The following is a 26,318-nucleotide window of genomic DNA, read 5'->3' on the forward strand; positions in this document are numbered from 1 at the left end:
CAAAATATACTTTGTTTTAGATGACAGAAATTAAGGATTTACTCTGGCTCTTCAATAACCATTTTTTTAAAAATCAGAAACAAAAGGAGATATCATTACCAATGATAACAGAAATATAAAAGATCCAAAGAAACTATGAAAGACAATCTTATGCTAACAAACTGGACAACCTAAAAAACTGAATAAAATTACAAGCCAATATTCCTGATGAATATAGATGCAAAGGTCTTAAAAAAAAAAAAAAAAAAGAAAGAAAGAAAAGAAAAAAGAAAACCCAGCAAACCCATTTGAACAATACATTAAAAAGATGCTATACCACGATCACGTGGGATTTTTTGCAGGGATGCGAGGATGGTTCAACATCCATACATCAGTCACTATGATATACCATATTAACAAAATGAAAGATAAAAATTATATCATCATCTCAATAGATGCAGAAATCAGAAAAAGCATTTGACAAAATTGAGCATCTATTCAGATTAAAAACTTTGAAAGTGGGTTTAGAGATTAGAGACCTCCATATAATAAAGGCCATATATAACGAGCCCACAGCTAACATACTGAACAATGAAAAGCTGAAAGACTTTGTTCTAAGATCAGGAAGGAGACAAGGATACAGACTCCCACCACTTTCATTCTACATAGTATTGGAAGCCCTAACCACAGCAATTTGGCGAGAAAAAGAAACCTAAGACATCCAAATTGCAAAGAAAGAAGTAAAGGTTGTCACTCTTTGCAGATGACATAGTATTATATAAAGAAAACTCTGAAGAGTCCATCAAAACCCATTAGAGCTAATACATGAATTAAAATGCAAAATGCAAAGTCAACACACAAAGTCAAGATACAATTTCTTTTTTAGGGTTTTATTTATTTACTTGACATATATAGAGAGAAAACAAGCAGGGAAAGTGGCAAGCAGAGGGAGAGGGAGAAGCAGACTCCAACAGAGCAGGGAGCGTGCTGTGGGGCTCGATCCCAGGACCCTGAGATCATGACCTGAGCCGAAGGCAGTAGCTTAACTAACAGAGCCACCCAGGAGCCCCAAGATCCAATTTCTGTACACTAATAATGAGTTATAAGAAAGAGAGTTTAAGAAAACAATCCCACTTATAAATGTTTTTTAAAAAGAAAAAAAAAAAACACTTAGGAATAAATTTAACCAAGGAGATGAAAGACCTCTATACTGAAAACTGCAAGACATTAATTAAAGAAACTGAAGAAGATACAAATAAATGGAAAGACACCCTGTGCTCACTGATTGTAAGAATACTGTTAAAATGTTCACATTATCCAAAGCAATATACAGATTCCATGTAATCCTTGTTAAAATTCCAATGGCATTCTTCAAAAAACTGGAACAGTACTAAAATTTGTACAGAACTATAAAAGACTGAATAGCCCAAGCAATTCTGAGAAAAAAAGAAAAAAGTTGGAAGCATTGTTCTTTCTGATTTCAAACTATCTTACAAAGCTGTTGTAACTAAAACAGTATCTACCAGCGTAACAAAACACAGGTCAATGGAACAGAATAGAGTGCTCCAAAATAAACCCAGGCATATATGGTCAATTAATTTACAACTGAAGGACAGTCTCTTCAACAAATGATGTTGGGAAAACTGGACAGCTACATGCAGAAGAATGAAACTGGATTCCTATATTATACCACATACAAAAATTAACTCAAAACGGATTAAATACTTGAATGTAAGGCCTCAAACCCTAAAACTCCTAAGAAGAAAACAAAGGCAGAAAGCTCCCAGATACAGGTCTTGGCAATGATTTTTTTTTTTTTTTGACACCCCAAGTGAAAGCAACAGAAGCAAAAACAAACAAGTGGGACCACCTCAAGCTAAAGCTGCTTCTCCACAGCACCAGAAACCATCAACAAAAGAAAGAGGCAGCCCTACAGAATGCAAGAAGATATTTGCAAATCATATGTCAAATATGGGGTTAACATTCAAAGTATATGAAGAGCTCATACAACCCAACCGCTAAATAAATAAATAATAATAATCACCATCCAGTTAAAAAAAAGACCAGAAGATCTAAACAGACATTTTTCCAAAGACAGCCAACAGGTACCTGGAAAGCTGCTCAACACCTCTGATCACTAGGGAAATGCAAATCACGCGCGGCCGCCTCACACCTGTCAGAAAGGCCAGCCTCCAAAGGCAAGAAAACAAAGGCTGGTGAGGATGTGGAGAAATGCGGACCCTCGTGCACGGGCAGTAGGAATGTCAACTGGCCTAATTACTACTGAGAACAGTATGAAGTTTCCTCGAAAAATTAAAACTAGAACTACCGTATGATCCAGCAATTCCACTTCTGGGAATTTATGTGAAGAAAAGGAAAACACGAATTCAAACAGGTGTACGCACCTCCATGCTCACTGCAGCATTATTTCCAAAAGCCAAGATAGGGAAGCAACTGGAGCACCTATCAGTGAGTGAATGGATAAAAGAAATGGTGATGCACACCTATTCTGGAATATTACTCAGCCGTTGAAAAGAATGAAATCCTGCCATGTGGGACAGTGGGGGTGGACTTCGAGGGCCCTGTGCTAAGAGAAATAACTCAAATGGAAAAAGACAAATGCTAAACAAAACAAAACAAAAGCCCCCACAAATACTGTATGATCTCACTTCCAGGTGAAAGCTACAAAACGAAACAAACAGAAATGGACTCACAAATACAGAGAACTGAAGGCTGTCGGAGAGGCGGGGGGGTGCGGATGGGCTAAATAAGGGAAGGGGACCAATGAGTATAAACTTCCAGTGAGACAACAAGAAAGTCAGGGGGCTATAGAACACAAGAAGTATAATCAATAATATCTTCCCAACTTTGTATGGTATCAGATGGTAACTAGCCTAATGGTGGCAATCATTTTGCAATGTATCCAAATGTCGAATCACGAACTTATACACCTAAAACTAATATAATATTGCCTGTCAACTTATACTTCAATAAAAATAAATTAAGTAAAAAAAAAAAAAAAAAAAAAAAAACAGAGCAAAGACGTGATTCAGCACTAATGAGTATTGATTACAGATAGGAAGTATGCTAATGAGGCAAGCTGGTAAGTTGGTTGCTAAGGTAACATCTCAATGGGAATGAAACCACCGGCACAGAGAGAGCAGGGCATCTGGATTAAGGACCGGAGGGGCAGCAGACTCCTTCCTGTTCGGGAATAAGAATGTCAACACTGGGAAGTACCGCAGAAGGGAAGTTCAAGGTCTTTCCTTCATCCAAGGCTAATTCCTTCCTACCAAGAGGGTATATGCACTCGAGCTTGGGAACAAAAGCCTGTCTGTTCTTTGGACCTTACTGTACAGACAGATGCGGGAAGGAGACCTGGGTCACCTCTCTGTGATAACCGGGCTCATCATCGTCTACCCACGGGAAATGGTGGACGTGAATGGAAGGACCGACTTTCCTGAGATTTAAAAGCAAAGCCAAGCTTCACTTGCAAAGAAGTTGGTAACAGTGGAGCTTAGGAGAAAGGGGACCGTGTATGCCCGAGGTTTCTATTTCTTAACATTTTGTTCTACACTAGAGCATATTAAAAGGTGAAAGTAAGCCACTGGAAAGTTTGGGGCAAAACTGATTATCCCAATCTAGCAAATATTCATTCCATACATTGAATACACACTTTTCGGTCTTTCTTTCCTATCACCAGCTTCCCCTCTCCCAGACTTCCTTAGTCATTTTGATCCTATTATACTCATACACAATTTGGTCAGCCACCTCAGATTTTTTTTTTTGAAATGAGATGAGTATAAATAAAATCTATAATTTCTGGAAGGTGTTATAATGATAACAGGTAAAAAATTTTAAAGGAAATTAAATTAGAGTGAAATGAGTGGCAAGGCATTCTCTATTTATGGGTTAGAATATTGTTAATATGACAATGCTTCCCCAACTGCTCTACAGAATCAGTGTAGTCCCCATCAAAATCGCTGGTGACTTCTTTGCAGAAATGGACAACAGGCTTATAAAATCCATATGAAGGGGCACCTGGGTAGCTCAGTGGGTTAAGTGTTTGCCTTCGGCTCAGGTCATGATCCTGGAGTTTCGGGATCGAGCTCCACATCCAGCTCCCTCCTCGGCAGGAAGTCTACTTCTCCCTCTGCCCTTCACCCTACTCATGCTCTCTCTCACTCACTCTCATTCTCTGTCAAATAAATAAATAAAGTCTTTAAAAAAATAAAATTCATGTGAAAATTCAAAGTACTCAGAAGAACCAAAATAATCTTGGAAAAGAAGAACAGAGTTGGGAGACTCACATTTTCCAACTTAAAATTTATGATAAAGTTACAGTGAGCAATACAGTTGGTATTGGTATTAAGTGACATATAGATCAATGGAATAGAAATAAGAGCCCAGGAATAAACCCTTGTATTTATGGTACATTGATTTTGGACAAGGGTGCCAAGACAACTAAAGGGGAAAAAAACAGTCTTTTCAACAAACATTAATGGGACAAATGGATATCTACATTCAAAAATAATGAAGCTGGAACCCTACTTCATACCATGTACAAAAATCAATTCGAAATGGATCAAAGAGTAAAATATAAGAGCTAGAACATTTAGAAGAAAATAAAGACATAAATCTTTGGGATCTTATAGTTGACAAAGATTTCTTAGGTAGGACACCAAAAGCATAAGCAACCAAAGAAAAAATAAATTAGACTTCATTGCAATTCAAAACATATATGCTTCCTAGGACATTATGAACAAGTAAAGCTCGATCCCAGAACCCTGAGATCACGACCTGGGCTGAAGGCAGACACTTAACTGACTGAGACACCCAGGAGCTCCAGTTTCCTCACGTATAAAATGGTGATAATTGTACCTACCTCATGGGTTGCTATGGACACTAAACCAGTTAACACAGTTTTATCGGTTACAAAGTACCCGGAATGTAGGAAGCACCCAAGTAAATGCTAGATATTCCTCAGCTTTGTCACTCAAGGGCACTTCCTACAGCTTTCTAATCAATGACTGTTCCTTAACATTTCTTATTTTATTATACCCAGTTCTTACACTCGACCTATTTTAGTTGCTTCAAGTTGCTTTTTATCTCTATGTTCTAATTCCCAATATACCGGTGATTTATCAACAACGTGCATGTGCAAGGTAATGCATCAAATGACAGAGAAAACTTCAGGAGAATGACCGCCTCCTCATCTTCCTGTTCCTGCCACTATTCCTCCAAGACAACTCTTCTCAGAATTTTCTGGTTTGGTTTCTTAGTAGTCACCTCCATAACTTGAAAAAAATGCTTAAATTTCTTATTCTTGGCTAACCGCAAGGATTTTCCTCATAATATTTTATTTCCTCTGTTCTCCACCTTCCTAATTTTAAGTACTCAGGTCTTCATCTGCATTTTCACCAATTCTTTTCTTTGAACCAAAACTGCCTTTATTCACAGACAACATGATTGTCTATCTAAAAAAATCAAGGTACGTCACAAACACGTTACTGAAATTAATATGTGAGTTCAGCACCTTACCAAAAAACACGTAAGCATGGCAAATAAACACACAAGTAGACACTCGACATCATTAGCCACTAAGGAAACACGATTTGAAAGCACAACGAGTGCCCACTATACACCAATCAGAGCATCAAAAATGCTAAAGATGGCGCACGCCAAGCGTCGATGAAGATATGAAGCAACTGGAACTCTCACACACCGCTGGTGGGAAAGCAAGATGGCACGACTCTGGAATTCCACCCACTTTTGACAATCCTGTCCCACTCCGCCATTTTAGAAGATGAGGACATTTGTGCATTTATTCTCTCCTCTCCCTGCTTCGAGTCATCGCAGCTTCTGTGGATTATGCTCTTACTCTGTTGAGGTTGCTACTATTAGCCATCTAGCCTGCGTGCAGAATCAAGTCTACCACGCTTAGGCCACAGTCTGACCCTAAGCACAGAAAACCAAGAGAGGGCACCTGTGTGACTATGATTATGCCGCTACGCCAACTGCCAGGCGAAGCAAGGAATTAAAATTGTGTCTCTGACCCGAAGTCATGACTATGACTTCCACTGTCATAACCCCTATTCCTGCAACACCGCACGCGTTCCCATCATTCTCCCTCTGCTATCACCCACGTCAGGAACTCCAGCCGAACCCCTCTGCCATTTGATACAGGTCATCGGACTACAGATTTTGCCATCATCCCATTTTCATTTGATTTCTCATTTAAGGAATGTCCCATTAGCCTCAAACAACCTTAAAGATTCTGTAAGTCTTCAAAGTGTCTTCTGGATGACTTCTAGGATCTTCTCCTGTTCCACCTCACCAGGCACTAACTGAAACACTGACCATCTCAGGATGTGAGGCATGGAGTTAGGTGCTCTGTAAGGTAGGACAACAACAGCCCTACACCATACAATCTAATCCGACTAAGCAATGAACTTGCTTCCTACGACAAGCATCTATCCTAGTTTGGAATCTATCATATGAACTCTCTGTTGCCTACCAGCGTTCTGTTTCCTTAACAGGTAAACATGCGTTTGGCTTTCTTCAAAGAACCTCTGTATCCAAGACTCATCTCTTTTTAAAGATAAAGGTATGTTGGTCTCCTCACCCAGGCTGAGGATGTGTTTAAATTCTGGAGCTCTGGTCAGACTTGAGCCAAGCAACCCACTTCTCACCCTTGGCCCCTGGGAATAAGGAAGGAGAAGGCCTCTTTCATGAGCACCACGAGATGCTACACCCTATACTTCAGATCTGCTTACCCATGGGTTACACATGTGGCTGCCGGAGCTTGACCTGTAAGTCTTACGAAATAATGTACATGAAGCTTTTGTTCTAAGAACCTCAAAGGCCTTCATTTCATTTGGCCTCACAACATGCCTTTGAATTAGCCAGGAGCCCGCATATCGATTCTCATTCAACAGATTGGGGGGGCAGGTGGTTGCTATTCCAACAAAGAGGTCAAGTCACTTGACCAGAGGTCACCAAAATGTCAGGAGAAGGGCAGGGCCAGCCGGAATCCCTGATTCTCCCAGCAGGGCCCTTGCTGCATCCAGATTCAGCCTGTGCAAATGTATGCAAAATGTCTAAAAACACAGGAAGCACGACCCAGGGAAACCAGGAGATAAACTCTGCTTGCCCTAAGTAGTACTAGGGACCGGGGAGCCGCCAAAAGATAGCTTCCCTTCCGCTCAAAGTTTCAAATACTAAGAATAACAAATTACAAGGATTCTGTACTGGTTTTGTAGACTTTTTTATAAATTAAGTTTCTCTTTTTTTTTTCTTTCCTCCCCAGGGAGAAATAGAACATTCCAGCTACAAATGCACTGTAAGCAAGCACCTTCAAGTTAGCTCAAGGTGCATAAATTGATACAAATCCTTATAGAACTTGGGAGTTCTTCGTCCTTCTACTTCATTAGAAGAATGAAAGGACGATGAAGGTCGGTAACAAGCCGTGGGCGCCCAAGACACTGGAGCCACCGGGCCGGGTGGGACACACAAAGCGAAAGAAGATGTGGTCCCTGTTGTCAGGACTCTGAGTCTGCTCGGAAAGATAAGCAGAGAACAAATGAAACGTCAGCCTGTGGGGAAAGCTCTGTTACGAGTCAGAAGAGCCAGGAAGCCAAACGGGATGTGGGCCTGAGAAATGGCTTCAGGGCAACTGAGGGCAGGAATCAGCGGCATCAACAGCTTTCCCACACCCTGGGATGTAGGTGGCCTCGTGGAACTCTGAGGTCACTTCCTCAAACGGAGAAGAAAACCCAAGATTCAGTAAGAATGAATGGGATAAGCCAAGGGATGGAGGAAAACACTGCAAAGGAAGATCAGGAAATGATGCTGGTTCTCAGACGTCTTCTCTTCTTTGTCTCTAAACCCTTCTGGTGAAGTCTCGTCTCATCCCGTGGCTTTAGACACTGGCGAGACATCGTAAGGCTGTCTCCATCCTGGGGCTCTCTCCTTACAGCCACACCCGTGGCGCCGCCTTCCGGACCTGGGTGTTCTACCCATCCACTCCCATGACCCAAATCACTGCCCACAGCCAAGGACCATCACACCCAGGGCTCCCATCACAGACCCCTCCCTTTACAGCCAGCCTCCACCTCGACACCCCACAGGCATCTCCAACGCATGTTCAACACTGGGCTCGTGATCACAGCTTTGGAAAAACGTCCCAGGTCTGGCCCAACAGCCTCTTGCAGCCCTACCTCCTTCCACGATACCTGCCCTACCCATCCCGTGATTACAGGGCTCGAAATGCACTGAAAACCTTCATGACTTCATGTCTTCTTCCGCGCTGTGGCTGGTACACGGGAAGTTTGAGAAGTGGCACCTGTGGGCACATCATACTCCAACAAGGATGACAGTGACAATACTGAGGACGAATGGTCCACGAGCGCCAGAGTGTGGATGGATTTGTAGACCAAACCACAGCACAGGCACAGCAGATCATCTAATCATCTGGGGTCTGATGGTGCCGAAACTCGAATCTCTAACGGCAGGCATTATGAATACTTCAAGGAAGGGGGGTATGGAAGCCATTTGGGAAGCTGTTCCAATAGACTGGGTAAGAGGTGTTCATAGGGGAAATATGAGAAGAGAGAAGAGCGTGTTTCTCTCTAAGTCCTTAGGACTTGGAAGCTGCACGGAAACAGGGATGAGCAAAACAAAAGTCTGCTAAAATTCTGGAAGTCAGCAAAAAAGACGCGGGTACCTTGGAAGCAAATTTAGAATCTGGGAAGGGACATATTTTCAGTTTTTTAAAAGGGGCCGGCTACAAGGAAGGACAGCTGATATCATCTACAATGCCAACCTATAATATAATCTATAATCTAGCATAGAATCTAGAATCAAGTCAGAATCCTAGAGGTACTTTTCACAGAGGCTGAGAGGTGGGATCACAAGAGTGGACGAGTGAAGCCTGAGTTCCTCAGTTGTTCTGAAAGCTTCTGGCCATGAAACAAGGGATGTAATCAATCAATCAATCAATCAATAGTAGTAGTAGAAGAAGAAGAAGAAGAAGAAGAAGAGGAGGAGGAAAATCTGACCTTGAACAAGGCCGCTGGTTGGGAAAAGAACACGGAGCAATGGTAAAGCTAGAGGCTAGACTGCTGGCATTACAAAACAGCAGGTTAGCTGGAAGTTGGAAAAAGATGGTTCTGGCTTAAGGAAATCATTTATCCGTCCATCTGACCAATGTTAACGGAGAAGCCTTTCTGTACCGGACACCTCAGTAGGTGCTGGGAATACAACAATGGCCAGAACCCAGTCCCTCCCTTTGGGGAAACCACCTTCCCATGAAGGAGGCAGACAAAGAAGAAACCAGTAAAAATGAAACCACAAGGACTGTCTATCATCACCTCCGAAGCTGTGAGGTACGCATGGGGGACACTTGAACACCGAGTTCTATAATGCTTCCAGAATTCTTCTCATTACACGGAAAGAGACTCTTTCACATATAAAGATTGCACCAAATGCAATGATCCCGCATGTTTATCTTAACAAACTGTCATGTTGGACAGGGAGTTTTGAAGAAACTGCAAAGCTAGATAATGGGGTCCAACTGTACGCAAACCTTAAGAGCCAAATTTCCATTGATTTCTACAAACCTAAACAAAAGTCAAGTTTCTCGCTTAACCCTTCACATGAGAGACTGTCCACCTGATCCATTCCCACAAATCTTTACTCTGTCTGAACTGCATGTCTTGGAAAAAAAAAAAAAAATCAAAGGGCATCATTCAAAAACAGCTCACAAAGGTAACAATGCTAGGTTTTTGTTTCTGGGTAATGCACCATAAGCCTAAGAAGAGTGTGATTCACATCACTCCTTAAAGAAGTTACATTTCCAAAAAAAAAGTTAAATTTCTCGTATTCACCTTTCTTGTTTTATTGCGGGAACGAAAGTTCATTTTCCAACGGAAGATGGACATCAGGAAACTTGGGGGAATTTTCTATGCTATTTCTCCCATGGAAAGAGAAATGCCTTTGGTAATCTACCCCCTCTAAAAGCATCAGACACTAAAAATGAAACAGTTATCAACACACCCCAAAATTACAACTCTGTTTAAGTTAAATGGAAGTGTGTTTTGCACCATAATGCAGTAAATGCATACTTTATAAAGAGAAAAAAGAAACCATGAAGATCTCAGCCTAAAGGTAGCAACTGATCTACCTGAACTGCCCTGGAACAGGACCTAAGAAAAACATGTTCTTTATTGGCCAGTAAAAGGAGTGAATGAGAAATGACTCAAGCCACTTTGCTGTACAAATAGAACTCTTGGGGCCCTCCCTCAAAAACTTTTTTCTCTTATTAAAAAAAATCAATTTCAACGAATATGAATTTATTTGGCAAACACAATTCAGACAATATGGGTGTTATTTGGTTCCCAAGATCACAACAGCTTCTCAGCAGCAAACAATGAATGAAGGAACTATCACTGCTCAAAGTCACAGAACTCAAGGGCAAAAGGAAAAAAAAAAAATCAAGAAAAGGCAGGTGTTGTTTTCAAAGACAGTAAAGTGGGGCCGGTTGGTACGGGAGCAAAGAGCTTTTCATCCTTGAGTAGATCCAAAAGCTACCACTTTATGAGACCATAAAAGACACACTTTGCTCTATATAATCTTTCCAAGAATTGGGGAAGGTTGTGACAACTTGGGAGAAATTTTCTTTGCAAATACCAGCTTTAATAAATTATGACACTTAAAGGAGCAAGCAAACCATCAGCAATCAAGAAATTAACTCCAGAAGTAAAACAGCTTGCCCCAAAGTTCTGAGTTGCCAAGAGGCCCCTAGCTTAAGGCTCTTTGCATTTTGTGCTTGAACAGTAAATGGAGACACTCCATGCCTCAGTGGATTTCAGGCAGGGGAAAAAAAAAAGTTAAATGGTTCTTAACATATTTTTATTTCTTTTAGAGATTTTATTTATTTGAAAGAAAGAGAGCATGAGCCGTGGGGGTTGGGGAGAGGGAGAAGCAGACTCCTCCACTGAGCAGGAAGCCCAATGTGGGGCTCCATCCCTGGACCCCAGAATCAGGACCTGAGCTGAAGGCAGATGCCTAACCGGTTGACCCACTGAGGTGCCCCTTAACATATTTTTAAAGTAGAGTCTGTTTTTTCTTATTAGTATTTAGGTTCTTGCTAAAATACATGCATAGGAACCTTCAGGTGAGCATTATATGAAAAAGTATAGACATACCGCAGTTTCAAGGCCGTGTTTCCCCACACTAGCTTATCCATCCAGTCGAACAGACAGGGCAGTCTCCTAACTTAGTCTTCCCCGTTTCCAGGTTGGATCAGACGCCTACTCTACCAGTTTTACCACGATTTCTTGACAGAAATGAAACGCTGCTGAGGGCCCTCCCTGTGCCCAGACGAGAGGAAAGAGCACTGGCTGAGGAGTCAGGGTCAGCTCCTCAGTGAACGCAGGCCTCGGGCCTGGGCCCCTGCACCGGCAGCACCGCAGCGGAGGACAGGGAAGATCTGGGCTTACCAGATCCCGGGTCTAGGCCCTGGGGAGTAAAATCAATGTGGCGGGTCAGGATCAGAGTTTGCTAGAGGTTGTACGTGGGAAGGAACATACCCACAAATACCAAAACAAATCTCACGGGGTACCGTTAAAAGTATTCTCTCGTGAAAATTTCTTGTGAATTTATTTGTTATGTGTAGGTCTCCGTATGTTGGCTTTCAACACAGAATGCATTTCTTTCTTTCTTTCTTTTTTAAGATTGTATTTCTTTCTTTGTTGGAAGGAGAGGGAGCACAAGCGGGGAGAGCAGAGATGGAGGGAAAGCGAAAAGCAGGCTCCTCGCTGAGCAGGGAGCCCAATGCGGGGCTTGATCCCAGGACCCTGCGGTCATGACCTGAGCCAAAGGCAGACGCTTCATCAATGGAGCCACCCAGGCACCCCAAGAATGCATTTCATAAAGGGCCATAAAAGGCTCCATATCTTCAAACTTCTGTGGGTGAAAACCTCACCCCCCTAGTAAGACTGAATTAAGAGATGGGGCCTTTGGGAGGCGATTAGGTATCGAGCGCAGGACCCTTATGAATGCGATCAGGGCCCTTAGAAACAAGGGACCCCCCGAGGGCCCCCTCATCCTCCTTCCACTGAACGAGGACAGGAGACGTCAGCAGCCCGCAGCCAGCCATGGGCACCCTGGTTGGGGACAGCAGCCTCCACGACTGTCAGAAACACACTGCTGGGCTCGGAAGCCACCCCGACCACAGTGCTCTGTCACTGCAGTGAGAACCAAGGCAGACGGAGTCTCTTCTGCTTCCAGTTCAGGTGCGCCTGAGTAACTCAACAGCCACATGCGAAGACTGGTTTGGAGGAGCAAATCCTCCGAGACCACGCAGCAGCTTGCAAGGCCACCATCCTGGACAGCCCCAGAGACCCGGTGTGTCTGCTTCCAGGAAGGCTCGGATGCAGACGGTCGGGAAGGATCTGCCCAGCAGAGTCGAGGGTCCCCTGCGGCCACCTCTATTGCCCCGGCCACAGTCTGGGTGACGGATGAGGGGAGGGCCAGAGAGGCCCCAGAAGCCTGGCCGGCTGCAGCTAGAGCCCAGCAGAGGGTGGAGAAGCTGGATTAGGACATGATCAGCCAGAACGATGAGACGCATACGGATGAGGCTGGGGTGGGGAGCAGTCCAGAAAGCAAACGCAACAGGAAGATGGGGGGGCTGAGATGTCATGGGGCCAAGCATGGCTCCTGAGTTTCTGACCCATGCGGCTTGGTGCCCACCGCAGAGCGAAGGAACTGGCAAGAGAACCAGGTATGCGGAGAAAAAAGCCAGTCTTCTGGCCTTAGCCATGGGAAATGTGGGAGGCCTCTGAGATACCCAAGTACAAGAACAATGTCAATGCCATCACCTAGAGCTCTTAGAGAGGCCCGGGATGGAGAACCGAATTTTAGATCAACCTGGGTCCTCCTTTTTAAAATCTCCTCTTCCAGAACAACATTTTGTGGTGCACCAGCATGAAGCAGAGAAAAGAACGTGGCTTCAAAATCAGCAAAACCATGACAAGGCCCTCAGCACCACCCCTTACAGGAAACAAAAGGCACCTCAGAAGTGCCTGGAGCACAGTTAGTTTTCGGCCAGGAGGAGCCAGACCGTGTTTAGACCTCCTAAGCCCCGCAGCACCTGGTACTGTCCTGGCCAAGCAATCCGCCAGTATCTAGCACGTTGAACTGACTTGAAATATTTTGAAAACAGTCAGAATACTACGGTTTCCTGTTCCGAGACAACCCACAGCTCATACAATCATTCCTCTACCTGGTAACCTGTTGCAGCAACATCCAAACGTAAATTAGGCATAGAGCACGTCTTACCCCTCACTGCCCGCATACCCCGCTGTATCCCTCAGCCCTGGGAGGACCCATCATTTGGCAGGACCACAACCATCTTACGAGCTTCTGTGGACCATCTGGAGTCCACACCCCCATGCTAGTCAGAGGAGGTGGTTCTCTTGTGACCCATACGGCTCTGAGAAAAGCCAGGACTGGTTCTTCTCTCTCCCCTAGAATTTCGGGAGAAGCAGGCGGATGGTACCCTCTCTACACACCCCTGGAGTCACCTGAAACACCGAGTGCTTCCCACAGCTTTTATCTTGAGCAACAGATTCAACACTTCCTGCCAATACTGGGGTGACATCAGCATTGTCCAGAGACCAACTCACACTCAGGTTCCTGCACAGCCCCCACGCTGGTCCCCCAAGTCTCTGATTGGGTGGGCCTGGGGGGACACTCGGAGAATTTCAACAAATTCCCAGGTGATGCTGCCACGGATGTCCCACCACACCTGAGAACCACCGCCCTGGCCTTCTCCCTGCGTGGCCCCTGGTGGGGCCTACATTCAAAGAAAAATCAGGGGAGTCGGGGAAGTTTTATAGCTGAGATGCCCTAGGATTTTCCTTGCAGATTATCACAAGCTGTCTTAATTACGAATGACACACTGACGCCTTAGGAACTTGTAGGCCCCGTCTTTAACAGTTTGGAATGTTCTGTTTCATGCTTGGTAAGTTCGACTTATCAGCTCACTACCATTCCCCTCAGAGTAAAGGAAAAGGAACAGAGACCCTGCCTCAGCCTCACGCCAGGATCTCTCCACTGAAGCCAGCCCTGCTCCCTCCCCCTGCAGGACCCAGATGTCCTTCTCACAGGCGCCTCGGCAGCCAACCCTGAAGAACTTTCTTCACAGCAGAACCTTTCCACCTGAGTGACCTCCGTGGTGGCCCAGTTCGTCTTGACAGGATGAAGGGGACTCCCTCCTTCATTCAGGTATTTACTGGGCACTTACTTGGTACCAAACGCCTGAAAAACAGCGTGAAAGAACCATGGTCTCTGCCCTCCGGGACCTTCTAGAGTTGAATGTGAGTTGGAGCAGAGGTGACAGGAACACAGGGTCCTGGGAGGACCCGCAAGTACAGGTGTCCGGCGTGTAAAGAAACATGTCTCAGCACCACGGTGCTAAGAAAACATACGAAGATGTTAGGTTAGATGAGCGGAGAAGGCCAAGGTCCCCCGGAGGAGACGACACTTAAACTGATTAACTTAGAGAAGCTTAAAGTCCACTCCTGTCTGTGTACCTGAGTCAAACTCACCACTCAGCCACTCTGGGTGCTTCAAAAATACGTTTAACTGATGCTTGTAAATAATAAAAGGAAGGGGGCGCCTGGATGGCTCAGTGGGTTAAAGCCTCTGCCTTCGGCTCAGGTCATGATCTCAGGGTCCTGGGATGGCAGGGAGCCTGTTTCCCCTTCTCTCTCTGCCTGCCTCGCTGTCCACTTGGGATCTCTGTCAAATAAATAAAATCTTAAAAAAATAATAATAAAAGGAAGAACACATTTTTTATTCAGATTATTATTTCTGTTAAAAAAAAAAAAAGATCCGTCATAGGCATGCTGGTTAAAGAAAGGCTGGTGGTCTGGTGAATGAACCATATTTATGATGAAAGGACCACAAACAAGGATTGAAACAAACATTTCTAAACAGTCTGAAAAATAAGTAAAATCATTCGCATAATTATGAAACGTCCTGGAGTTCTGAAGAGTGACACCTGTTTGAATGCATAAATTGTTCAGTGCACATGTTTTCATCCCTACTATGTGCCAGGCAGAGTGCCAAGTTCCAAGTTCCAAGAATACAAAGATAAATAAAACATATGCCTAACCTTCCCATTGACAAATATTAGTGAAAGACCCATGATACGCTTACTACTCCCTCAAGCGCGTCCCAGCGTCGCTTTTTATTGCTGCTGTTTTGTTTCCTTTCTTGATCGAAAATTGTTACGCCCAAAGATCCAAAGATCACGATGGCAGGCACGGTTGAAAAAGGAAAGAAAGAAGAAAGCATGTATTAAATGTTGAAAGCCCACTACCCAGCGTGGTCAATCTCCTGGATTTCTTGGGCCAGTCTGTCAAGCAAAGAAACAGGTTTTTACGGCTAGCCATAATTCTATGCACCTCCCAACTCCCTTGCTCAGCATTCCCGGATGCAAAGGCTTAAGTACCACCTTTTCCTTACAAAATAAATTCTTTATGGTCCTGTCTTTTGCCCCATAACTTTAGTTCCAATTTAAGGTAATTACACTCTCTAGGCCGCTGGTGCTTGTAAGTCCAACCCTTGCCCGAAGAACCTCGGCTTGAAAAACACACATGCCCAGTTTTCATGGGAGCGATACTGTCTACGGAGTGTCTTACAGTTCATCACCATTTTCCAAGGGACTTTCTAAAACCCTTAGAGAAAACAAGTCTCAAGAACTCGCTCACCCACTATGCAAACTCCCCCAAACCTACCGCACACCTGTTGTTTACCCAGTCCCATTAACAACACAGAAAACTTTCTACAAGAGGAACGTGTACCTCAGGGAGCTGCCCCTTCAAGTAGAGGTTTGGACCTAAAAATAATGCCCAGCGGGACGGGGGGTAAGGGGCAGGGCTGCTGTTGAGCAAACATGGAACCATGTTCCTTCCAATTATTATCCGTGTTTGAACTCTACATTCCCCGGGAGTAACCCCATTTGAGTAGGGTTCCTCTACTTCCCTCCTTTATCCGCCGCTGGTGAAACTAGACAAAAGTAGATACAACTGAGAAGGAGATGCACAAAATCCAGCCTGTTTTCTCCAGCTTCCTCTTTCATATCGAAAGGGACCAGGCTGAATAAAGTACTTACTGGACCAATGGCAGCTAATCACTTACTATCCAATAGTTCAACAATTTCATCAGATTAAGGGTAGAGGTTTTTTTTTCAAAGAAAAAAATATATTTTTCGAAGATTTTATTTGAGAGAGAGCATGCAAGACAGCACAAGCAAGGGGGAGGGTTAGAGGGAGAGGGAGAAGCAGGCTCCCTGCTGAGCAGGGACCCCCCCCCCCCACGTGGGGCTCCCTCCCAGCACCCTGCAATCATGACCTGAGCCGAAGGCAGACACGTTAAGCCACCAGGAGCCCCTCAAAGAAAAATATTAAAACAGAAGGCTAGGTTTCCTCCCTCTCTGACTCGCCTTGGCATTTAGCATTGCCATAAAAAAAGTCCACAAATGAACAGCTAAGCTACATAATGCACAGTTCTAACTGGGCAGTTTTTAAAAGAAAAGGACTCTTTCCAACTCTAGTTAACAGATTTGATACAAAGAACAGGTTTCTGCAACAAAAACATTTAGGACTTGATATTTTACAGTGTCGCTAATGAAGGTTCTAGCCATAGAAAGAAAAAAAAAGTATTTTTTTCCCCAGGATATCAAATGTTCTGACTCACCATTTCACTGAAGTACAAGTAAAATGAAAATGCAAATGAAATGTATACATATTTATGACTTTACCGGCTGTATGGCGGTGCCACCTTTGGCTTCTGGCTTTATTTACCAGGAAGAGAAGCTTGGAAAACCACCATATATTTGTATTTCTATTCAAATAATTCCCTTTCCTCCAGCACTGGTTGGAACAAAGTATTAATTGAGTCTGGTGATATACATAAGTGAAGAGAATCATAGGGAGGAGATAAAAAGAGACAAATATTTTCTCTTTAATGGTAACTGCTTGGATGAGAACATTTTAAAAATATGAATACTAAATCATTTAAAACTATGCTACTTCACTAATAAGTATTAGCAAACAGAAGTTTCCCCTTAAACTCCATGATTTCTAAAACTCAAAATGTACCTTCACCATAGAACTCCCAGCAAAACCTTAAATATGAACCTTCTTAAGAATTCCACATTAGGGGCGCCTGGGTGGCTCAGTGGGTTAAAGCCTCTGCCTCCGGCTCAGGTCATGATCCCAGAGTCCTGGGATTGAGTCCTGTGTCCCGTGTCCAGCTCTTTGCTCAGCAGGGAGCCTGCTTCCTCCTCTCTCACTCTCTGCCTGCCTCTCTGCCTACTTATAATCTGTCAAATAAATAAATAAAATCTTAAAAAAAAAAAAAAAAAGAATTCCACATTAGCCCTGCTCCTCCTGCTAAACTTCTGTGTGACCCCCAGCAAGCCAATTCACCTCTCTGTGCCTCAACTGTCCTATGCATAAAGAGGGCAAGCCTCTGAACTATTTAACATGTAATTTCTTTATCACAAAGACATACCTCAATTCCAAAGGCTGGACCTGTTAATAATATTTAAGAACCATTCTACTTCTTCCTCATCCCTCTTCTGAAAATAAAAACACAACTTTGACGTATATAGGAGAGAGGGATGGAAACAAGACCCTTAAAGGGGAACAGAATCTAGGTCGGTTTCGTTAATTAGGTTTCCTCTCTGAAACCACCAGCCAATATTAGCAGCTGCTTGAAATTTACTCAGAGGGGGAAAAAAAAAAGTGGTTGGTTTCCCCATTTCAAGACTAACTCTTTTCATAAAAGGGCACAAGTCAATTTCTAGGAATGTGTCTTTCAGCCAGCTACACAATCCTGAAAACTAAGGGACGGGGAGGCAAGCAAAGGAGCAGGACAGAGATGACAGGAGTCTATTGTCTACACGGAGAAAGAGAAACTCTTCTTTACAGGATGTGTTCAGGAAAAACATCAACAAAAGCACCTGTATGCGCCAGCTTCAAGAGGTGCACCTCATGTAGGTAAATTACCTTACGGGTCAGCGGATGCTGGGAATTTACATGATGCGAAGCTTTGTTTGACAGCACGTGTCTTCCTTGTGAGTGATTTCATCTGCCCCCTTCGTTCAGGGGTGATTTGAGTACTTACTATACACAAATTCCGAGTCTAAAAATAAAGGTATGCGTTGACTGGGATATTCGAGGGAATCTTGACACATATTTTAGGGAAGACCAACCCACTGGGACATTTCCGAGTCAAGTAATAACACTAAACAATATAGATGCTAAGCTAAAGTGCCCTAGAAATGTTTCCCTTCACTAAATGGGACAGCATCAAGGGTAAGGGGGAATAAATTACAAGTGAAATAGAAAATTAGCTAAATAGAAGGGGGAGACTAGAAAGAGAAAGATCATTCATTATGAATCTCTGGTTTCACATACGGGACCCCTGAGGCTCAGAGGTGATAGGATTTGGCCCCCGGGGTCATACAGCCAAACAGAGTCCCAGAACTGGAACTCTCAATCACCAGCAGGCACGTGGAACAGATCCCGGTGTATCGCGGTATCCATCCTGTCTCCTCCCCGCCATCAGAAGTGGGCCAATGGCATCATCTGCAAAGCCATGGACTGGACATCAAGAGCTTTGAGGTCTAGCCTTGTAACCTTCACTAGCTTAGACAGGATACCCCAGAAAACCTCCCCGTCTGAAACCTCGGTCTCCTCACCTGCCACACGTGAACAGTGATTCACAGTAAGACAGCGCAGACCACAATAAATGCAGAAGCCGTCTGGCCACTGTGAAACTGTCGGCAAGTACAGAACCGGCGCGGGCGGTGATGGGGGGCCGGGTGGGGGGTCTATCAGAGAACCTGCCTGTGACAACTCTAAGTCCAGCTGCTAATTACCTTGATAAGTCCCTCAATCTCTGAGGCTCACGTTATTCCTGAGCATGTGGTCAATCATCTTTGCCCTGCCTCCCTCGGAAACGGTCAGAACTTAATAAAAGCACTGAAAAGCATTCAGAAATAACACGGCATTGATTCAAGTGCAAGGTATCATTAGGAGATCCCCCCCAGTCTCCTTAATTTGGACAGAAATGTAATGTGCTTTTACCACTCAGTTCTGAACAGTTTTCTTTCTCCACTAAGAGGTCACTCCCCATGAGGCTCAGGTTTCCCAGCCCTCTCCCAGGGGGCTCCCAGTCTCCACTCCCATGGCTGTACCAGGAATGCACGTTCCCCTCAGCTCAGACACCATGCACAATGCTTACTCAACGAGCCGCCAACCGGCATGGACTTGGCTGAGAAAGATTTTTTTCCCAGGGCCTGCTCTCAGCTGGAAATGCTCTGACTAAAGCTTCCATGAGCACTATTTTACTTCATCGCATTAGAGGGGTAATGAAACCAAGCCTCAGGCTTTTCTCCAACAACTGCAGAACACTTCAGCCTTTCCACGGAACAAGAGAGAAGTCTGAGTGCATGCTTGTCACCAGAGGGGCAAAAGAGGTTCCCGAAATCCATGCTCAGGAGTGCAGATGGGGAGACGGATTTTTTTTTTTTTTTTTTTTTTTGCAGGAGACCAATACATCGTGAGGCCCACCCAGTGTCTTAAGGGTCACTGACCCTAGAGGCAGGTAGGGCCTGGGGAGGCTGAAAAAGTCCTGCAAAGATTGAGGGGTGGCATCTGGGGGTCTGCAACACTCTGCCCTCAGAGAGCATCAGAGAAACTAGCACGTCCTTGTTAAGAGCCCGGTGAAAGAATTCATCAGCTTATCCAAACAACTTCTCTGGAACAGGTTTCTACCCAGCCACACCGGGCACCAGAGACGAGCGAGCTTGGGGGATAAGAAACACAACAGGCTCATCTGCATAGATGAGAGAGAGATAAGCAGACATTTGTTGTCTTCTGTTCTGGGGACTCCCGGCTCCGGCCTGACGAATGGAACCCCAGCATTCTCCCTTTCCTTGTCCCCCTATACGTCCCCCCCCCAGCTGTTGAAGCGTCACGTTGATGGGGCTGGGGGAGGGAACCGGGGAAGCGCAGAAGTCCGCGGCTGCATTTAGGCTGGAACCGTACCGCACCTGTGCAATCCGGCTTCGGCGCCAGAAAGGACCAGAACACCGCCTCGCAAGCCCCTCCGGAGATTCCAGGGGCGCCCGACAAGTTCGCCTGTGTTTACTGCCCGGGGGGGTGGGGAGGGGGCGGTGGTGGTGGGAGAGCTCTCCCGCCGCTGCCAGGCTCAGCTTGCTCCCCTGCGAAGGGGAGGGAGCTCCCGCTTAAGCGAACTCAGAGAGGTCCCCGAGGGTCACTGCGGCCGGGGCTGGGGGTGGGGGTGAGCGAGCGGGTGGGTGCTCGCGGGGAGCGCGCAGCCGTGGCCCCAGCGGAATGAAGGTCCCACTTCGGTGGCCCCTCGCAGCCCTCCACCCTAGCCCCCGCACAAGGCGAACAAAGTGCGAGCGCAGAGACGTCCGGGGTTCCCCAGGACGCGGAGCCCCCGAGCCCCAGCCCTGGAGGAGGGTCTGGGGAGGAGGGGCCGGGGACGCGCAGGAAACTTACCTCACCCGGGCAGCATTCGGGCGCCTCCGCTGTCGAGACCAGTTGCGCCACAGCCGGCAAGTTATCTGGATGGAGTTGCTTCCCCCCCCCCCGGCGCCGGCAGATCTGTGCGGGCGAGCGGCGGGAGGGGCCGGAGGGTCGGCGGGGCGGGGGCGGGGCGCGGCGCGGCGCGCGGAGCCGGCAGGTGCCGGACCGGAGCCGCGGGGCCAAACTCGCCCGGGACGCGCCTCGGCGGGGGCGCGCGGCTGCGAGTGTGCAATGCGCGCGCGCCGCGGCGAGTGTGTGCGTGTGTGTGTGTGTGTGTGTGTGTGTGTGTGTGTGTCCCCGCTTTCCCCTTCCTTCCCCGCCAGTCCTCCGGCCAGACGGAGCGGCGAGCGTCAGCCGGAAAGCCCCAGCCGCCGGAGCGCCCCGCTGCCCGGCTCGGCCTCAGCGCGGCGCGCTCGGGGCGGCGGGGACCGGGGGCCGAGGAGCAGCGGCGCCCCCGGGCTCGGGCTCGGGCGCGGGTCCCGGCGCCGTGCGCGCCTGAGTCGGAGCGAGGCGCAGGGCGAGCCGTGTGCGCGGCGGCTGCCGAGGCTCGGGGAGGCTGCAGGCCCCGCCCGCCGGCCGCCCAGGCTCTTCCCCTTTTCTCTCCACCCCCTTGCTCCAGCCCCGCACGCCCTGCAGGGAAGCCAGGCCGGTTGCAGCCGCGGCGGCGGGAGTCTCCGCCGCAGTCGGACTGGGCGCCCGGGTGGGTGCCCCGGGATGCGGGGCTCTGTCCCGCCGCCGCCTGCCTAGCACGGGGAGCCGGGCTGGGCCGGGTCCCGAGGTCTGGCCGGTTTCTCCTAGGCTCTAGGGTGAGCCGAGGGCTTCCTGGTGGTTCTGAAGTCTTGCAGCTCCGCTAAAAGCCGTGCTTGGGATAGGGCATCCTCCTTCCTCGGGCCGCCGAACTCTGCAGCGCCCGGTCGCCTGCCCACTGGACTCTGCTTGCCGCGACGCCCGCATTTAAGCACAGATGCCCCCTCCACTAGGAAGGGACAGCTAGGATTCCGAGGCGACGGCGTGTCCCCTTCTAATGACAGCAAGAGTTCCCAGGAATAGGACCTACCCAACGGGCAGGGTAGGTTGGCGAAGGGGTCACGGGGGAGGGGAGGACCGAGGGACGTTAGAGGTCCAGAGCGATCGGGCTGTGATGGGCGAGGGGACTGAATCTTCTCGCGGGCGCTGAAAGGGCGCGGGGACCCTTGCAATCTCGTCGGATGGCGGGGGGAGGGGGAGCGGAGAGGGTGGGGAGTACATCTGAGGACTCTTCTTGGAAAAATGCTGTTTTGCAAGCTATCGCCGAATTTGCTTAATAGGAACTCAAAAGGTACCTACCGGATCTCTCCCAGATGAATGGAAGCAAGTGGTATTTCTCACCCTCGCCATTTTCTTCCTTACCCCTTGTTTAAAAAAAAACAAACACAGTGATCTGAACCCTGGGATACAGTGTGCTGGAGGGAGAACAGCACTTCACGGTCCTTATCCTCAGATGTCCCTGGCCTGGCGAGTCACAATGAGTTTCTGATTGAAAGGATACTCCCTAAGTTCTCAGCAAATGGAACAGCTCTTTTGGGTTTTGAAATCTTTTTGTACCTCCCTCTCCCCACCTTAGGTAAGTTTGTTATGGTTTAATAACAGCGCCCAAGGGAGTGCAGTAGTTCCTTGGTCGTGCAAATATCTGTAATTTCTTGGACTGTTTTCCCAACCTGCTTCTTCTAGATGTGTCTGGCCATGACTGGGAGTTTTAGGGCATCGTGTGTTGAGAACCCTGTGACTTCGTTCCGGTTTTATCTTGGCATCCTAGACTCTCCAAAGCTCAGAGCAGGAGCACACATCTGGTTCAGCTTGCTCCCTTTACAGAAGAGAAAACTAAGACCCGAAGACATTTAGTGGCCCAAGAGCCAGAACACAGGTTCCTTGACTCCCGATTCCTGAGCAATAAATAACAGAAACACAGGGTTAGCAAAGTTCAATTTGGGGTCGATAGAGGGGGTGGCGGAGAAAGAATGGATCCAGGAACCCTTCCTCTGCCTGCAGTGAATCACTGCGTAGGGGGCAGCACCACAGGGCTGTAAATAGCAGGCTGGCTGGAATCTGGGAACCGTGATCCCAGTCTGCCCCTCTCTGCTTCTCACCCCTCTGGCCCATCCGAAACCCAGGGATTGGAAAACAAATCTGCCTCCCAGAGCGGCAAGTGTAAATGCAAAGCCAGTTTTCAGTATTTCCTGGGAATGTGGGGGAGGCGAAAACAGGTAAAACCAAACTTAAATCACGGTATATGGGAGATCACAAACATTACATACAGATGCATGCACACACATGTGCAAATAGCTGTCCTCTCCCATTAAGAGACTGGCTGAGTCCCTTCTCTAAAGCATGGGCACCAACAGCTTTAGGTGTCCAGAGGCAAATCACAAAGCGGACTGCCCACTGGCTTTTTGGAGAGCTAACTCGTATTTAACAGGATTCTCAGGAACTCTACCAAGAGCTTTAAGAGGCTCATTATGGTGAATTAATTCCTGGAATGAGGGGCCACATAGTTATTGGTCCTATACGAGACCTGTTCTTTATTCCTGGTTCTGTTTCTACATGAACGTCAATAGGAATTTGGGAAAGTCACCCTCTAATGGAATTAAAACAAGATCAGTACTACTAGTGGTGGGGACTCTGCCAGAAACTTCGGGAACATTTAAAAATTTGAGATTGCAGGTCTTGTATGTCACTGAATAATCACTGATTTCTACTCCTGAAACCAATATCGCACTGTATATTAACTAAAATTTAAATAAAAATTAAAAAATAGAAATTAGAAAATGCTCATCTAATTGTTTTATTTAATTTCAAATGGGACTTCTCTGATTCTAGATTTTAGTCCATTTTCTTAATAATGCTATTTATACTCCCCTATGAGAAATCTGTCTAGATTCTTTATAGTAGATTGTATGGCATTAATGGCCCCAATGAATGACCTCCCTTTATCCTTTGTCTCTAATCTTGTAGTGCCTGCCCACTCTAGGCTCACCTATATGGTTAACTTTGGCCAGTGGAATGTCAGTCGACTTAATGTAAATGACGCCTTGCAAAATGCTTGTGCAACATGCCTCTTAGAATTTCCAAAATCCAGAACACTGACAATACCAAATACTGGTGCAGATGTGGAGCAACAGGAACTCTCTTGCATTGCTGGTGGGAATGCAAAACAATAGAGCTACTTTGAAAGACAGCTGACAGTTTCTTACCCAAGGAAGCGGGACTCTCTCTATATGATCTGGCAACAGCGTTCCTTGATATTAACCAAAGGGAGCTGAAAACCGTTCCATACGAAAACCTGTACACAGAGTTTTTAGCAGCTTTATTCATAATTTGGACAAAACTGGGAAGTAACCAACATGTTCTTTAGTAGGTGAACAAAATAAATGACCATTTCAGACACTGAAATGTTATTCAATGCAGGGGGATGGAGGGGATGAGCTATCAAAGCTATGAGAAGACCAAGGGGAAACTTAAATGCACATTGGGGAGTGAAAGAAGCCAGTCTGTAAAGACTACCTATTGTTTGATGTCAATTATACAGCATTCTGGAAAAGGTAAAACTATGGAGACAGTAGGAAGATCAGTGGTCACCAGGGGCTAGGGGGTGGGGAAGTTTGAATGGGTAGAGCACCGAGGATTTCTGGGGCAGTGAAACTACTCTGTGTGATACTACAATGGTAGATACGTGTCATCATACATCTGTCCCAAACCATAAAGGGTACAGCACCAATTCCTAACGTCACCTGTGGTGTTTGGCCAATATTGATGTGTCAAGGTAAGTTCACCAGTTGTAGCAAGGGTACCACTCTGGGGAGGGATGTTGATAAGTGGGGGTGGGGGTGTTGTGGCTAAGCATGTTGGGAATGGGCAGGGAAGATACGGGAAACCTCCATACCTTCCCCTCCATTTTGTGAATCCAAAACTCTTCTAAAAGTTTATTTTTCTTTTAAAGTTTGTGCATTTTTGCTTTTGTTCTTGGAATTCTGCCAAGAAGGACAAGCCCACTCAAGGGGGCACCTGGGAGGCTCCTGGGGGGTTCAGTCAGTTAAGCATCTGACTCGAGATTTCCGCTCGGGTCATGATTTCAGGGTCATGAGGTCGAGCCCCGTGTTGGATTCCAGGCTCAGAAGGGAGTCTGCCTGACATTCTCTCCCTCTCCCTCTGCCCCTCCTCCCATTCTCCCTCTCAATCTCTCTCACATAACTAAATAAATCTTAAAAAAGAAAAATAAATAAAAGGACGACAGACCCTGTGCTATAGAGATGAGTCATCACAGCTGAGGCCATTCTTACCAGCAAGCCCTCAGGAGACTGCACAGGCACGAGCAAGTCCAGATGAGATTGGCCAGGCTTGGTCCACATCGCAGACCCACCTGCCTCTCCCGCCCCCGCCCTGGACTCATAGATTTGTGAGAAATAATGCAGGGTGGCTATTTTAAGCCATTGCTGCAGTCATCCACTGCCTAGTAACAAACCACCCCAAAACTAATCATCAAAATCCCCCACATTTACTTTTTCTCAAGGTTCTATGAGTCAGCTGGGCACTGGCTAGTGTCACTCCCTTGGCTACAGTCAGCTAGCTGCCGGCAGCTGGATTGAACTGGAAGGTGCGAGAAGTCTTCCCTCACACCTCAGGCACTTCCATCTGCCTCCACATGTGGTCTTTTCAGCAGGCAGGGGGCTCAGGCTGCTTACACAGCAGCGGGCTTCCAAGATGGAGGAGCTGGAAAGTTAGGACTGAGCTTGGAAGTTCTAGGAAACTCCATCTGCTCCATGCTATTCATTAAAGCAGGCACAAGACCCGCCTGATTCAGGCAGAGGGGAAATACCCTCTCCGTGTTGATTTGAGGGCCAGGAGGGTGTACAGGAACAAAAGGGCCAGATAGCAGCCATTTTGGTGAGACTATCCCACAAGCCAAGTTTTAGGGTAATTGTTACCCTGCACTAGACACATTCTTCTAAGCGATGGGGCTTCAGGCTAGTTACAGATCATTTCTGGACCTTTCTATGAGATGAGGGAGTTTGGATTTCTCTAGATTGCTAATGCATATTTATCTTCTATAATGATATGTCAAGGGAAAATAATCCAGAAGGGAGTTGCCAAAGGGAGTCTGGGCAGCACGGGGCAGCTGTGGGTATGTCTAGCAGTTCCTCTGCCCCTAATTCTTTTACTAGGGAAAAGTCCCTCAAGAATTCACAGGAAAGACATGCATGGCCTCCACGGACAGCAAACGGTAGAAAAGTAGAGGCTGTATCCTTTCACAACTTCTCAAGGATCATCTTACATCACCTTGCCCTCTCTTCTAGAAACTTCATTTTGGAGCAGACAAGAGAGGCCAGAGGCTTAGGTGACTCCTCTCTACAATTTGAGGTGCTCATTTCAGAGGACTCGACCCTAATTTCAAGTTTGCTCTTTAGATCAGCGAAGGCTTGGACACCTCACTGCCGATTCCCTTCCTCCTCCTTCTCCGGTACCATCTTGCTCAAGCTCTTGCTCTGTGGCATCTTTGCTTCCTTGATCCCATTCATTTCCCGCTCCTCCTCCCTCTCAGGCTTGAGCAGAGCATTGAACTAGGAGTCCCGAGGCCTGCTTTCTCATTGCAACCCTGTCCTTACAACAGGGAGGGCTGCATCCTCTCTTGGGTTGAGATTCCTGGTCTGTATCATGGGAGTGTGAGAC

General features: G+C 46.5%; 1 protein-coding gene across 3 annotated transcripts in view; it reads right to left on the reverse strand.

Annotated features, from left to right (window-relative positions):
* The window catches only part of PIP5K1B (phosphatidylinositol-4-phosphate 5-kinase type 1 beta), a 290,745-nt gene extending 268,719 nt beyond the window's left edge, over positions 1–22,026 (reverse strand). For 2 of the 3 annotated variants that reach the window (XM_059411909.1, XM_059411910.1), the window contains exon 1: positions 20,589–20,750. The gene's annotated coding sequence lies outside the window, so the exon portion shown is untranslated. Of the gene's footprint in view, positions 1–20,588; positions 20,751–21,941 lie in introns of those variants that run through there. The other variant, XM_059411911.1, reaches the window with a different exon arrangement.
* Between the last annotated feature and the right edge of the window lie 4,292 nt (positions 22,027–26,318).

Source organism: Mustela nigripes, chromosome 9, assembly GCF_022355385.1.
Source record: "Mustela nigripes isolate SB6536 chromosome 9, MUSNIG.SB6536, whole genome shotgun sequence".
In the NCBI taxonomy this organism is placed as follows: Eukaryota; Metazoa; Chordata; class Mammalia; order Carnivora; family Mustelidae; genus Mustela; species Mustela nigripes.